We start from the raw sequence: 16,387 nt of genomic DNA on the forward strand, positions 1-16,387 counted from the left end.
TCTTAATGAAACTTGGTCAGAACATTTGTCCCAGTGAAATGCTTGCTGAGTTTGAAATTGGTTCCGTTCCGTTGAAAAACATTGCTGCGAGGGGGTGGGGCAGTTTTCCTTATATGGCTATAGTACAACCTTGTTATGCCCCTGGTACGGTGGCATATAGCAGTTGAACTGTCCGTCCGTCCGAAAACATTAACATTGGCCATAACTTTTGCAATATTGAAGATAGCACCTTAATATTTGGCATGCATGTGTATCTCATGGAATTGCACATTTTGAGTGGTGCTACCGGTATTGTTTTCTTTTCATTCCCAATTTTTTTCGTACCCAAATTTTTTTCGTACCCAATTTGTTTTTCGTACCCACCCTGGGGCCCTGCCAACATAGGCCTTGCCCATCCAAAATTGCCTTTTAATATAACATCTATGCGGTGTGGGGATATGCGTTGGCATCTTCCGCGCCATTTCTATTTAATATTAGAATTATTAGAATATATTTTGTTTTGAAGATTTTCATTAGTTTAACAAACATACATTATTTTTTTGCAGGACAATGATGCTAAACACAAGAGCAGATCCACAACCGACTGGCTCAAAGACAACGGAGTTTCAACCATGTCAACACCTCCTTCAAGTCCGGACCTCAACCCAATTGAAAATGTGTGGGCTACTTTGAAGGACCACCTAAAACGGAAGGTCAAGCCAAAAACAAAGGTGGAACTAGTCAATGGAATCAAGGACTTTTGGGAAAACTTGACAGCAGTTGATTGTGCCAAATATATTGATCACATTCATAAGGTTTTACCTCATGTTGTGTTGAATGATGGTGGACCAACAAACTTCTGACCTATTCAGTGTTTTAATTTATCATTAAAACATAAACACCTTGGCTTATTTTCAAAATAAATCATAAAAAAAAACAACAGAAGAAGTGTTCACTTTCTTAATATGGCTTTCAGTCTTTTAATATTATTTTTTTCATTTTTGCTTAGTTTTGAAGTGGTTAACAGCTTTAATTTCCAGTAATTACTGTTTCATTTTGCTTTTCCCTACTCTCAACCTTTTTTAAGACAAAAATGTCATTTTTGTTTTTAGATATAAACAATGCTTTTTATCTAGTTGTTTTACAGCATGCCATTTTTGTTTTATAGACGGAAATTTTGATAAAAAATAATTAAAAGTGTTGCTATCAGCTATATTTTATGGTCATTTCAAAGTATATTTTTATTTTGTCACAATGGAACAAAATTTAATGTTATAATAAGTAAACAAAAGTGAAACTAGTGTTTCCCAGGTCCCTGTCTGATTTCTCAAACGTGAATATCAAATTTAGTCTTTCAAGGTCGTATTTCAAGAGTGTGCATTGATTGACGTGTCCAGTCCATATCTTTGTCATTTATTGATGGATTTTAAATTAACATGGCACATATTGAAAGCACAATATGGAAAATGGTACACAAATGTGATTAAAATAAAGAAAACATTGTCAAAGTAAGACCCAGGTACCTATTTCAAATGTCACTACACCATCGTGGGCATGTGTCATCCTCTGGAGACATTTATACTTCTAATTTATTTGGATTTTACATGTGTATCGCACAATGTGAACATTCTAACATTAATTTTGTTTAATACTTTATAAAAACGTATTAGTGGTTTTATGATGCAATTAGACAGTTGAGAATATTTACATGTTACAGTTTACCGTTATTAATATGCGTACATAGTTAATGCTCAATTTCTTCTGTTTTTGTTATAGTGGTGGTCTAAAAACTGGATTAATTTTACTTTTTTTAATAAATTTTATTATCAAACTTGTTATTATTATCAATACATCTGTTTCACAAAGGAGTCTGAAAACTCAAGCCGAAATTAATAAGTAGGGTTTCGAATAAGTAGCCATTAACTAAACCATTACTCTTTTGCAGATTTAAACAAAAGTTACAGTTTTATTTTAACAAGCAATTGGGATACAATTTTTTCAAATAATTGTATGTTTGTAAGAGAATATTTCACAATGGTAATTGTTGAAATATATATTGAAAGAAAAATAAAACTGTGTGTGTTATCACTATAAACATAATTGTTTGTAGTTTATATTTTTCCAAAATGAAATCGACAGCATGTGTCTTAGACAAAAAAGATCCAGAAGTTAAATCTGGTATACATAATTGCCTTCCTCTGGTCAACTGTCTGTATTTATACCCAAACATTAAATATGAAAGCATTATACCTTTCATGTTTTCATACAAAATATTCCCCATGCACAAAAACTTGCCTTTCAGAACAATATTTTTTAAATTTGCAAACAAAATAAAGAACTTCGAATGAGGTACTAGTTTCTTGAAATGGGTTATAAATCAGGATAGCTGGTACAGAATGTATTGCAACGTTTACATCGGTTCTTTAGCTTTGCGACCATTCAATCTATTTTTCATCCAAATAAAAACATAAAACATATTGTGTTTGTTTATGTATTTGCATGTTGTTTGTAAATTAATTTTATAGTAACCCTTTAGGGCTTTTATTTTTAATAAAACATGATAAAGAGGATATTTGTTGGATTCGATGGATTATCGATTTTAATTCACGAGTGATCATAGAAATTAATATTTTCACGAGTGGCGCAGCCACGAGTGTAAATATATATTTTATATGATCACGAGTGAATTAAAATCGATATTCCACCGAATCCAACAAATTTTCTTTTTATTTCATGCTTTTGTCACAGTTTATATACATTGTTAAAGAGTTTAACTAAAGAATGTCATTGGGATAATGAAGTCATTTTGTAAAAATTATGACGTCATTTCACAGTAAACAGTGAAAATTATCGATGATTTTCACTTATATTTTTAATTGTTTTAAACAGTGAAATCATCAGTTTTATTTCACTGATATTTCTCTTTAAACCACCGGAAAGCATTAAATAAATATGTTTAAACATTCATGATCATTTGGACAAAAGTCGCTCAGCTGGTCGCATTTATAGAGTGAAAAGCAAACATATATGAAATATTACGTTTATTTATAATAAATACATCAACATATTAACAAAGTAACTCTATCCACATAACAAAATAAAAGCTGAAATAATGTTGCATACATGTACCATGTTGAGTAACTGCAACCTACAGACTTTTTTGTGAACAATGTTACTTGCACATTTTATAGAACACGTTAACCCTTTTTACCGAATTTTCAAGGCCTTTGTAAACAGTTTGGATCCAGATGAGACGCCACAAAACGTGGCGTCTCATCAGGATCCAACATGTTGCTATTCTAATAGTATTCTTTGATATTTTTTTTGAAGAAGAGGCTAATTTTGGAAATTCAGCAGACAACATTTTAGCACATGACAAATATCCCAGCATGCAAAGGTTTAACAGTTTGAATAAATATGCATCATGTACATTGGCTAACAATTTATTAATAAATTAAAACAAAAGATGTGTTTGTCAGAAACACAATGCCCCCTACTGTGCCGCTTTGAAATAAAGTTTCTATTTATCATTTGGCAGGTATAGAAATTATCTCCCTTTAAAGCTTGTTAATTCCATTGGATTTTGTTTTTTGACCTTTGACCTTGAAGGATGACCTTGACCTTTCACCACTCAAAATGTGCAGCTCCATGAGATACACATGCATGCCAAATATCAAGTTGCTATCTTTCAAAGTTATAACCAATGCTTAAGTTTTCGGGCAGACTGACAGACAGAGTTCAACTGCTATATGCCACCCTACCATAAGGGGGGGGCATAATAAAACAAGTCTCACAAAAATACTTTGTGAAAGATACTTGAACATTTATGCGTTTTGATGTTTGGATCAAGACAGATTTAAGTTAATATAAAAAAAAACTGCTGCCCCACCACTACAGGGTTCATACAAACATTTGCAAATGGAATTCAAGCACTTCTTAAGCTCTTTTCAAGGTGAAAAAAGCGAAATTCAAGCGCTTTTCCTATTTGCAACTTTCAAATGTCTTAAAGTACTTTTTATGACAATGCTTACAATGATGTATTTGAACATACATAACAACTCAATGTCATTAAACATAGTTGTGCTTATTTAACCCTTTGAGCGCTGGAACCGGATTTTGAAGGCCTTTGCAAACAGTTTGGATCCAGATGAGACGCCACAAAACGTGGCGTCTTATCAGGATCCAAACTGTTTGCTATTTTGATAGAATTCTTTGATTTTTTTTAAAGAAAATGCTAATTTTAGAAATTCAGCAGACGACATTGTAGCAGACGACAAATTTCCCAGCATGCAAAGGGTTAATTATGAAGCATCAGCTGCATATTTCCCGTCAAAACCCTAACCAGAAAGACTATAAACAAACAGTGGGTATTTCCTAAGATAGGAGGAGCAATCAATATGATCGGATCAATATGATGTGAAATAAGCTGAAAGCTTGGAAAGAATGAATATGGTTTTAACACTTTTAATTGTGATAATTTCATTTTCAAGCACTTTTCTAGCCAGATTCAAGCAATTTCTAAGCACTTTTCAAGGCAATGTTTGAAAATAACACTTTTAAGCACTCCAGATTGTTTTTAAATACTTTTCAAGGTAAACCTTGATTTTCAAGCACTTTTCAAGGTCTGTATGAACCCTGCACTATCAACAACAGCGGAATGACTACCACCAACTTTTCCTGCTGCTCTACCACTATCAACACCAGACTGACTACCAACTATTTCTGCTGCCCTACCACTATCAACACCAGACTGACCACCACCAACAAACCTGCTGCCCTAACACTATAAACAACACCAGACTGACTACCACCAACAATTCCTGCTGCCAAACCACTATTAACACCAGACTGACCATAGACCTTATCAACAACACCAAATTGACCACCACTGACAATTCCTACAGACCTACCACCACCAACTATTCCTGCTGCCCTTACACAATCAACACCATACTGACCACCAACAACTTTTCCTGCTGCCCTACCACTATCAACACCAGACTGACTACCACCAACTATTCCTGCTGCCCAACCACTATCAACATCAGACTCACTACCACCAACTAGTCCTACATCCTGCCTACCAAGAGCATAATAAAAAAAGTCTCACACAAATACTTTCTGGAAGATACTTCAAGAAACAGAAGAAATTACAAAAGAAATGTATGCGTTTTGATGTTTGGATCAAGACAGATTTAAGTAAATATACAAAAAAACTGCCAAAGTTCAGTTGAAACTTTGTACAAAGTATTTTTGTATATTTACTTAAATCCGTCTTGATCCAAACATCAAAACGCATAAATGTTCCAGTATCAAACTTGTGGGCAATTCTTTGAGTTAATATGGTAATTTCTTTTTGTAATTCCTTCTGTTTCTAATTCCATTATTAATTGCGGCCGCAACATAACCAGAAATGCATGTGATACCTGGAAAAGCATAGCCAACAACCTTGAGAATTAATTGCTTCCTTCTTGGCGACAGCACTTTTCGACCACCTTTCCCATTGAATGTTCCTGAATACAGGTCTTCTTCAGGAAACATTTGCTTGGCCAAGCTCCAAGACAATTTAGAAATACTAAGAGCAACTCATCAACAACATCTTTATGTAGAACAATTTCTGCGTGAGGAGGAACTGCACCCATATCATCAGCGCAACGGATTATCATCAAAGGCCGATTGCCGAATGATCTATTAACGCTAAGAGGTGTCCTATCAAAGTTACTGCTACTGTAATTAGGAACACCAATACCTCCACTGACACAAGAACCCTGACTGCCACCAGAAGTAAACCTAACACCACCAACAATTTCCATGTCTCCCCTACCATCAACAAAGCCAGATCTACCAACTATTTCTGCTGCCCTAGCACTATCAACAACACCAAATTGACCACCACCGACCATTCCTACAGCCCTACCATCATCAACAATGACAGACCTACCACCACCAACTATTCCTGCTGCCCTACCGCTATCAACACCATACTGACCACCACCAACTATTCCTGCTGCCCTAACACTATCAACACCATAATAACTACCACCAACTATTCCTGCTGCCCTACCACTATCAACACCATACTGACTACCACCAACTTTTCCTGCTGCCCTACCACTATCAACACCATACTGACTACCACCAACTATTTCTGCTGCCCTACCACTATCAACAACACCAGACTGACTACAACCAACTATTCCTGCTGCCCTACCACTATCAATACCAGACTGACTACCACCAACTATTCCTGCTGATCTACCACTATCAACACCATACTGACTACCACCAACTATTCCTGCTGCCCTACCACAATCAACACCAGACTGACTACGACCAACTATTCCTGCTGCCCTACCACTATCAACACCAGACTGACCACCACTAACTATTCCTGCTGCCCTACCACTATCAACAACACCAGACTGACTACCACCAACTATTCCTGCAGCCCTCCCACTATGAATGACACGTGACCGACCTATACAAACCATTTCTCCATCCTGCTCACTGTTGTGAACATCAGACTGATCACCACCAACTAATCCTACATCCAGATCACGAGAACCCTGACCGTCCACTGAAACACTTGAAAAACTATCTGCACCAACAAAACCAACATCGAAACTACCTTCCGCTGAAACACTTGAATAGCTATCCGCACCAACAAAACCAACATCCAAACTACTACAATCTAATTCAAACGTATCATCTGATGCTTGAACATTGTCCGTACCCTGACTGTCGTACACATTAACACAGATGTCAGATTCCCCTTTACCGATCAACTCATTTTGGTTTAGAACTTTACTGACAGATTTACTTAAACTTAAAATCAATTGTTCTAGCTTGTCAATCTTCTGTGTAAAGACATCCAGTTTCTTGTTGACTGTATTTACACAAACAAAGTTTGCTATTTGTTCACATGTCACAAATGTCATTGCTGGCTCCGTCATGGTGCTTTTGTGCTCTTTGTCGTTTTGGAGAATGTCCTGGAGCACATCCCGCTGGTCACTGTTGAGGTGTTCAACATAGTTAGGAATTCTCATTGGCACTGCTCCAGGGCCATTGTGCAGGCTTGACTGGAGCAAAACATTTATTTGTCTCCCATTGGATCCCTGGAACAAAAAACAAAATGAGTTATGCATTGTTATATTTGGGTTAAGACACATTGAACAAGCAACTGAATTGGTTTCTCCCACAGAATAAATAAATCGTTGAGTTTCAATATAACTCTGAACTGATTAAGTCATTCTTACAAAATCAATGTAAGAACAACCAAAATTTGATTTTAACATTTAAAGAAAAAAGGTCACGTTGAAGGGCCCAATGGGGCAAAGTCTGAAATAAAGAATATAATATGAACAAATAATTACGGTTTATACTGAGCATATTTTACGGGATATTTATTTATGGGTTTTGAAATAAGATTCATTATATAAATTTATTTTTGTTTGTTTGGCCCTTTTATTTTGACGACATTATTATTGAATGATCAATGTCACTGTAATAAAGTCAACTTATCCGTAACAAGCAAAATAACTCAGACAGCGCGTCTCACGTTATTTCCTCTTATCACCCCTCAGTGAGGAGTTCAATCCCTACTTTTTTCTTTTTTTTTTAAACATTGTTGTAATAAGTTTTCTATCTAATTTCCCTTATGCCTTTCAATAGTGAGAAACAGCTCTGGACATACAAAATTCCATAAGATTGCATTCAACTAAAGGGCATAACTTGATTTACCAAGATGTTTGTGCAACACTAGTCCACTACAGAATAATATTACATGTTATCTGAGCTGCCACGCAATACCTATTGAGAAAATATATTCTTGATTAATTAAAGGAACATAACTCTCGAGATACTAAGGCTGTCTAAATATTTGGTGGTGTACAGCAGCAGTATTATGATACATATTTATATTAACTTCGATGCACTAGTTACAGAAGTACCATGCAATATTTATTGAGAAACAGCTCCGGACAAAAAAATAATATCAATTAAGGGGGCATATCTCTCGAGAAACCAAGGCTATCCAACAATAGTTATGTGTGCACCACCAAAGCGTGTCATAACCTATCTGTTTTAAGGTTCAATATATTACCATGCAAATGTAACAGAGAATCATCTCTGAAGAGGAAACAAAAATTGGACATTCATTATTTTTGTATCAATTAACTCTGTAGTTATCAGGTCAATTTGTGAATCGCCATGATGACATTTATTTTATTGTTTCATGAAATTCCATGAAATAGTTACTGAAAAACAGCTCCGGAAACAAACGTGTGATGGACAGACAGATGAACAAGCAAATATGACCCAATGTTCTGACGAATTTCATGAAGACTGAGCAAGAATTCTGCTTTCACAAGTGTTAACACACACTATTATTTGAAGAAAGAGAATGGACATAGTGATATAAAAACTCAGATATAAACAAGGGTTATAATGACTGCAATAGACAATCCCAGAATCAATAAATTGTCCGCCGCAATATTGGCTATAACGTGACCCGCTACTCAAGACGGTACCAAAGAATTAGGCAGATTACAGCGTTATCGTAGCGTACACCCGCTTTATTACAATAAACAGTACTGTATGACCTCGCACAGTGGAATTGAAAATGAGTGAAACATGATACCAAGTGTCAATATGTATCACATCGTTAATCAATATAAGTTAAATAAGAAATATACACGATAGATTCATTAAATATATGTCTCTGCAACAATATTCAGTGACAACACATAATGTCGAGTTGGCATTTAAGCATACCTTTCATTAATGCCTTTGTATAAAATTTAAGTATTTCTTTATGGAATAAAATAATTCAAGAATAATTATAAAGGTTATATAAATATTTAAAGTTTGAAAAAAACATTGTTATTAACGAAGATATATCAACATACAAAGATTGGAAACATTTTGATAGATCTTTGATATTAATTAAATAGATTTAAGGTTGAGGTAGACAATTATATTGAAAATTATATATCTGCCTTAGTAAAGCCTGTATTATTTCTTCTTAAATGCCGTACTTCTATAGTTCCAGAGTTACTCATTAAGAAACTTTGTAAGATGAAAGACCGAAGCAGACTTTTTTTATTGAATAGTACATATGTTTGTTTGTCAGTTACAATTTCGTTATTAATATTTCCTTTGGAAGTTTCATTTTAAAGGTTATATATCAAATATGAAGTGAAAAAGTGGTTTTAGCCATTTTTTTTAAACTCTCATAAGCTCATGCAAAAATATCTAGCCGGAAATGATTTTAAGTGAACAAGTACCAGAGCTATTCATTTGCAAAAAAAAACAGTAAACTGTGCAATATGTCAGGACATGTCATACTTTTTTATTGAAAAGGTCGACATATCAGCTTTTGCCTTTAACTTTCTTATATTATTTAATTAATAAGGTTTACATGTAATATTAAAGTTTATTGCCTGAAATAAATTTGTTTGGGCTGTTCTCAATATTTACTTAACTTATTTCATTATTTATAAAATTTTCTTAATAACAGCTAAATTCACTATTGAAATGTTCAACATGAACAAGATGGAGCCTTAAATAAACTTAAATGGTTCCAATTGGGTTCTCTAGATTTCCTAAACTTAAATTATTTCTTATTAAATTTTGGTTATAAAGTCCAAATTTACGATTACAAAATAAAATAAAAAAATAAGTGATTTGTTTCTTCGTTAATTACAGATTATTAATTTCAGCAACATAAAGGTCTTAAAAAAAACATCAGCAATAAAGGCGCAAACGAATCGCTTAATGCGAGACGATGTTCCAAGTGTGTATTAAAAGCATTTATGGGTATGCCCGTGACATCACATGTCTGCACGTGTGTAGAAGCCATAATTAAGATAAGATATCAGGTGTCACCTTTAAATAACATATTAAATGACAATCAAGACCTTACTTGTGCCAGGGACCTATACACATAGGTCCCTGTTTATGCTGTGTTTTTTTTACTCTTAAAAGAATGCAGATACACCGTATTTCTACTAATAACGTAATATTAAAACTTATATTTATATAAAAAAAACGAACTATTATGTGATTATCAGATCGATAACAGAAACTTTTTAAATCTTCAAATCTATTAAATAAAATTGTTTCGCTTCCTTATTTTGCTAAGAGACCTATACAAAATATAGGTCCTTGTTTTGTTCTTCAGTATCGTTTGAGGCGTGCACGAGTATTCATGGGCGGTAATCCTGCAGTTATTTTTTTCTGGGATTGTCTATTGAATCATCTGAATAACTTCTTTTACTTACCTCTATTGTTGATGTTGCTTTTGGTGTGGACGCTGCTTTCGGTTCTCTAGTTTTAGGTGTAGAAGCTGCCTTTGGGGCTGACGTCCCTTGTTTCGTTTGTCCCTTTTGTGCAGTCTGTTAAAAGTAAAACACATGACAAATGATCAATTTCAGTCCATATTTTATATTGGTGTATGCTTTTTAACACAAATTCTGTACTTTTTGAATTATGCATAAGAATCCTTATACTAGTAAAAGCATGTTAATTATATTTTTTTTTAAGGTCTATGACAATAAATGTGGAAACCAACTTGTACATATGTATTTTTAGATGGATAATAATTAATTAAGTTAAGAATAGGTGGCTCACATCCAAGTATATTATAATTATATCTAGTCTATTAAATTTTCCTGAATAAATTTAAATTTAAACACTTTAGTTTCAATCAATTAAAGGACACATCTCTAAACTAAACAAATTATTCTGACTGATATTATGCAACAACCACCAAAGAGTGCTAAAACACAATTCTACCACGACATGTGACTTGTGTTAACACACACTATTATTTGAAGACAGAGAATGGACATGGTGATATAAAAACTCAGATATAAACAAGGGTTATAATGACTGCAATTGAATCATCTGAACTGAAACTTTCTTAACTTACCACTATTGTTGATGTTGCTTTTGGTGTGGATGCTGCTTTTGTTGCTTTAGTTTTAGGTGTAGAAGCTGCCTTTGAAGCCGACGTCCCTTTTTTCGTTTGTCCCTTTTCTGCAGTCTATTAAAACATGACAAATAATCAATTTCAGTCCATATTTTATATTGGTGTCTTCTTTTTAACACAAATTCTGTACCCTTTGAATTGTACAACTTGTACATATGCCTTTTTAGAGGGATAATTAAGTTAAGAATAAGTGGCTCACATCCAAGTATAATTATATCTAGTCTATTAAATCTTAAAATAAAATTTAAATTTAAACCTTAAGTTTTGATGCTTGTTATCAAACTACTAGGGCTACGCCCTCGTGGTTTAATTACTATGCATCGAAACTCCAAACCGTTGGTTATTACCGCAATAACTCAATTTCAATCAATTAAGGGGACATGATTCTAGACCTGAACCCAACAAAACTTTGTACCACCACAAAATGAATTTCAAAAATTATTTTTAATGTTCCATGAACTTGCATGTGAAAGTAACTGAGAAACAGCTCCGGACAAAAAAAAATTCTCAATTTCAATCAACTAAAAGGGCATTACAGAATTCAATGTGTAACTGGTGTATGGATGGACAAAATGACATAACGACGGACAGACAATGCCACGGGTGAATCTTAATCATTAATCCAGTTTCAATTCTGTATCACTTAAATATTTCAAGTTATGCTCATAAAAAACCAAGTATAAAAATAACTAAGGGCAAAAACTAAAAATATGTAAAGGAAAAGATTCTTTTGCACTGCACTTCTCCTCCGTGATATCTTTCAACCTATTTCATATCACTAATCACCAAAGACAGGCGGACAGGGATGAATCTTAGTGCCTTATTCCATTCTTCTATAAGACAGGGCATAAAACAAAACTGTAAGAAGACAGCGCGCTCGACTATTTTAGTGCTTGACAGAATAACGTTAGCCATCATGGGGAAATTGTTCATATTCAATAAGGTCCAGGTAATAAGTCATATTTTAAATGGAAGAGGACCATAATTGAAACATATTGATCGCTTTTATTATAAAGAAGTGGTACATTATAGACAATTCTGAGTTCAGGTATATTTTCAACATTCATTTCTATTGAACATTTGTAAAGACATAAAACAAACTAAAAAGATTTTATTTCAAGTTTGATAGAAATAGCTTGGGGGGACAGTCTTTCAAAAATAATAAAAATAAGAATTAGTTTTTTTACCATGTTTCAAAAAAAATGGGTTGGGGGATTCATCAATAATATGCATATTCTTAGTGGAAAAAAGGCCATAATTCTTGCAGTTGTCTGCTCTTGTTTATAGATTGGGGTCATGTTGGTAAAGAAGTATGCAAAATATAGAAGCAATATGTCAAGGGACATAAAAAAATATTTGAGGTGGTACGCAAACTTTAACAAAGATTTATCAATAATATGCATATTATAAGTGGAAAAAGGGCCATAATTCTTAAAAAATGCTTGATACGGTTGTATGCTCTTGTTTATAGATTGGGGTCATGTTTTATTGTTGGTAAAGAAGAATGCAAAATATAAAAGCAATATGTCAAGGGACATAGAAAATATTTGAGGTGGAACGCAAACTTAAATATTCCAACTTTCACGCTCACGCCGACGCTGGGGTGAGTAGGATAGCTCCACTATATATATTTCATATAATAGTCGAGCTAAAAACAGTCACAAAGTGATTCAAAACAGGTACTTACATTTCTTTTCTTGACATGCTGATTTACAGAAGAGGTTCTTTTCCGTTTTACAGACTGTTCAACTTCACCAGCGATATGATCGACCAAAACAATTGGTTGTAGGTTCTAAAAAAATGAAGAAAAAACATTTTCTAAGCTTTTTATGTCGTATGCCTTGCAGTATTGGAGGAGAAGTTCACTATACAGCACATTGATGCAAAGGGTGTCGTTTATTTTGTTTCCAAATAGGATACTTATTATCCAGATCTTTGAACTCACTTGAAACTGCTTTAGGTGTCAGAGGAACTAAATTGCCAGCAATAAAGGACACAGCCTAAGACATAAGATGATGATATATAGTATCTACTAGTCATAACAGCTCACTCAGACCACATTGAAACAAGGTGATCAAATCAACAACTTAAATTGATGAGAAATCACAATTATCCTTAGGTATATACCTAGGTACAGAAATCCCCGCTGTAAAGCTCTTCAAGTGTCAAAAAATCATCTGGGTGGCTTTTTGATATTAGAAAGAAGAGGTACAGACAAAAACTTAACAACAATATTTACAGCGGGGATTTCTGTACATGATTGTGCTTGTGAAAACATGCACTATGGATTCATACTCGGAATCCCAATAATTATGTATACATTTTAGTTTTTCACTACCAACCATGGATAAAAACAATTTTTCATCAGTGAATAGATTGTATTTTGCAATATTCTATCTTAATATCCGCAGTTATTTGATAAATAATAAATATTATTGGGAATTTCTGGGGATTTCGGGGGATTTCGGTAATTACGGGGAATTCGGTATTTCTACACACCCGGAATTAATTGTGGCCACAAATAAATAAAAACGAGCATTTTGTATCTACAAAAATCTAAGTAATCATACCACATATAGCGTTGAAATTTTGGCTATTGCTATAAAGAACACTGATTGTTAAGGTGTTAACTTTATTTTACGAAATACTTAACGACATTTTCGTTGATTTTGAGCGTTATAGTGACTTTAAATTATGCCCAGCGGTTCAGAATGAAAAGTTATTTGAAGTAAAACGTTTAAAGCATGCATGGATGACGGACAACATGGTATCCTAAAAGCTCCCTATGAGCACTATGGGCTCAGGTGAGCTAATAACCACAATGTGACAGTACAGCACAAACCAGACATTCTAAGTATCATTACCTTTCAAAGAGTAAATAAAAAGTAAAACAAAATGATTGTAGTAAATAACACCTGAGATTCATTAGAGAACAGACTATTGACTATTATTGTGAAAATAATATGATATGTTTAATAAAAAAAACAAACACATAAGCCCTCTGAAAAAAGTACAACGCCCTAACACTTCTATCCACTGTGCAAATACTATCAAATGACTCCCTTTCTACAGTATTAGTTTTTTATTCTTTGACTTAGCAAACTGGGAATCCACATTGTGGTATTCATCCATTTGAATAAGGCATATTCCAATGTTTACTTATACAATATAGCCAGTTTCAAACCAGCATGTACTTAATAAACAAAATGGTAAATATTAGGTGAAAACAACTATCCTTTATTAGTCTTCCCTTAATTAAATTATGCTTCCTGTTTTATTTCATACTAGAATTACTTTTGCTAAATAGATATCACTGATGACCACTGTGCATGCCAGTCTCATTCCAATCTGCTGCACTGGGACCACCCCACTGTGTTTACAGCTGGGCATGTATAGCCTCTGGGCATCTGTTCTCAATTATAAAAGATGGCAATAACCCCAGAGAAAAAAACAGTTGTAAATGCATGCTATATGAGCTTCTTAATATTGTAAAGCTAAATAAAACATACAGTACTGAGATCATTATCCATGAACTCATGTGTAAAGCATATAGTATTAAAAAAATGTTAATAACATTCAGCGCTTTTTGTCAGCTGATTTTATAGCCATTATTCAGTCATGTTCTTAATGGTAAAAGACATCTTTTTTCCTTACATCAGTAAAAATTTAATAGTTTTATTTTTAGAAGTTTAGAAGAATATTTTTTCTGTGTAGAAAAAAAAGACTGCTAAGTTGAAACAAGACGATTTCCAAGCAATGAGGTCCCCTACCGGCTCCACCATTGTAAGATTATTATTTTTTGTATTTGTTGACGTAGCAACCAGAATTTTTGCTGAGAAACAAAATTAAATGACATGCATGATCTCCATATTGGCATCTGTCCATCTTTCAAGTTTCATGAAAAACTATGAAGAACTTTTAATGTTATCGCAGGATCCAGAAAAGTGTGACAGACAGACGACGGACGGACAGAGCGCAAACCAGAAGTCCCCTCCGTTGAAACCGGTAGGGGACAATAACCATTTAACAGATTGGTTTACAATGATCTCATTAATTTTACAACAATTAACCCAAAAAATACCTAATTTTCACAATTGATAATTTGATTTTCAAATATCAGATATTTTCTCAATTTTGGGTGAATTGAATTATTTTTCTTAATATAACAATTTTTTAACACAATGTGCTTTGTTAGCTAATTTAATAAATGAACAACTGCATATGGATGAAATTACTGACAAAAATATACAAATTGAAGTCAAAATCTTAACACTGTGTCCTATTTGGATGCGAATCCATTCCTTCAGACCCCACTCACTTGAAAGCTGTTCCTGCCATGACACAACCATGATCAGACGTGTGCAAGCAGAACTTTATATACATTTCATCCATTAAAGGGGCCTTTTCACAGATTTTGGCATTTTTTAACTTATTCATTAAATGCTTTATATTGATAAATGTAAACATTGGATCGTAAAAGCTCCAGTAAAAAATCAAGAATAAAATTAAAAAAAGGAAAAGAACATTGCCCGGAGCAGGTTTCGAACCAGTGACCCCTGGAGTCCCGCCAGAGTCCTGAAGTAAAAACGCTTTAGCCTACTGAGCTATTCCGCCGAGTACACAAACTTGACGTATTTTATACCTTATATAAGCAATCTTCGTAGTTTCTCAAAATTTAACGACAAAAACAGAACTCTCCAAATTATTCAATCGTTTCGCGTTGCAACGCTTTATAATTTTTAGGTTTTAAAATCGTCAAAAGATGCATATAATGGCTATATTAGACCATGGTAAATGTTCAGTATTACTGTTTCCTCACAAATATCATAAATAAAACGAAAATTTGCGAATCTGAAACAACTTTTTTCAATTTTGTCAATTTACCAAAGCGTGAAAAGATCCCTTTAAATAAGTATTTTTGTAGTGCCCACAACCTTATAATATACTAAAATAAGTTATGTTTCTGATCATTTTATTCATGCAAAAATGGACTTATAACCCTATGAAGTAATATTTACTTGTCTCATAATTTATATAATATTGATCCTAAACACCTTAAAATCCTGAAGCAATTTCAATAACTTTGATAATATCCCAACCTATATAAGTTGTTCAGTTGTTTTATTAATACATGTTTATCAATTATAATAAACAGCGTAAAAGTCATTGCTAAAGTATTGATTCATGTAAAATAGAATATTCTGAGAATTAACAATACCGCATAAATCATGAAAACACACATGTAATGCATTACTCCGTTCATAGAATAGAAGAGTTTCACATTCCTATATTTAGCGAGTTAAATGACTCAATAATTTATCCATTTAAAAAAACCAATGTGACACCTTATGTACCAGTCCATTTATGAACCAGGCCTTTTATGTACCACTTTGAAACTTTACGAACTACCTATAAACG

General features: G+C 33.6%; 1 protein-coding gene across 2 annotated transcripts in view; it reads right to left on the minus strand.

The window, feature by feature from the left end:
- The window catches only part of LOC127839356 (stimulator of interferon genes protein-like), a 155,095-nt gene that overhangs the window by 104,178 nt on the left and 34,530 nt on the right, over positions 1-16,387 (minus strand). The gene's annotated exons all lie outside the window — the stretch shown is intronic.

The sequence above is a fragment of the Dreissena polymorpha genome, chromosome 7 (genome assembly GCF_020536995.1).
Source record: "Dreissena polymorpha isolate Duluth1 chromosome 7, UMN_Dpol_1.0, whole genome shotgun sequence".
Lineage (NCBI taxonomy): Eukaryota > Metazoa > Mollusca > Bivalvia > Myida > Dreissenidae > Dreissena > Dreissena polymorpha.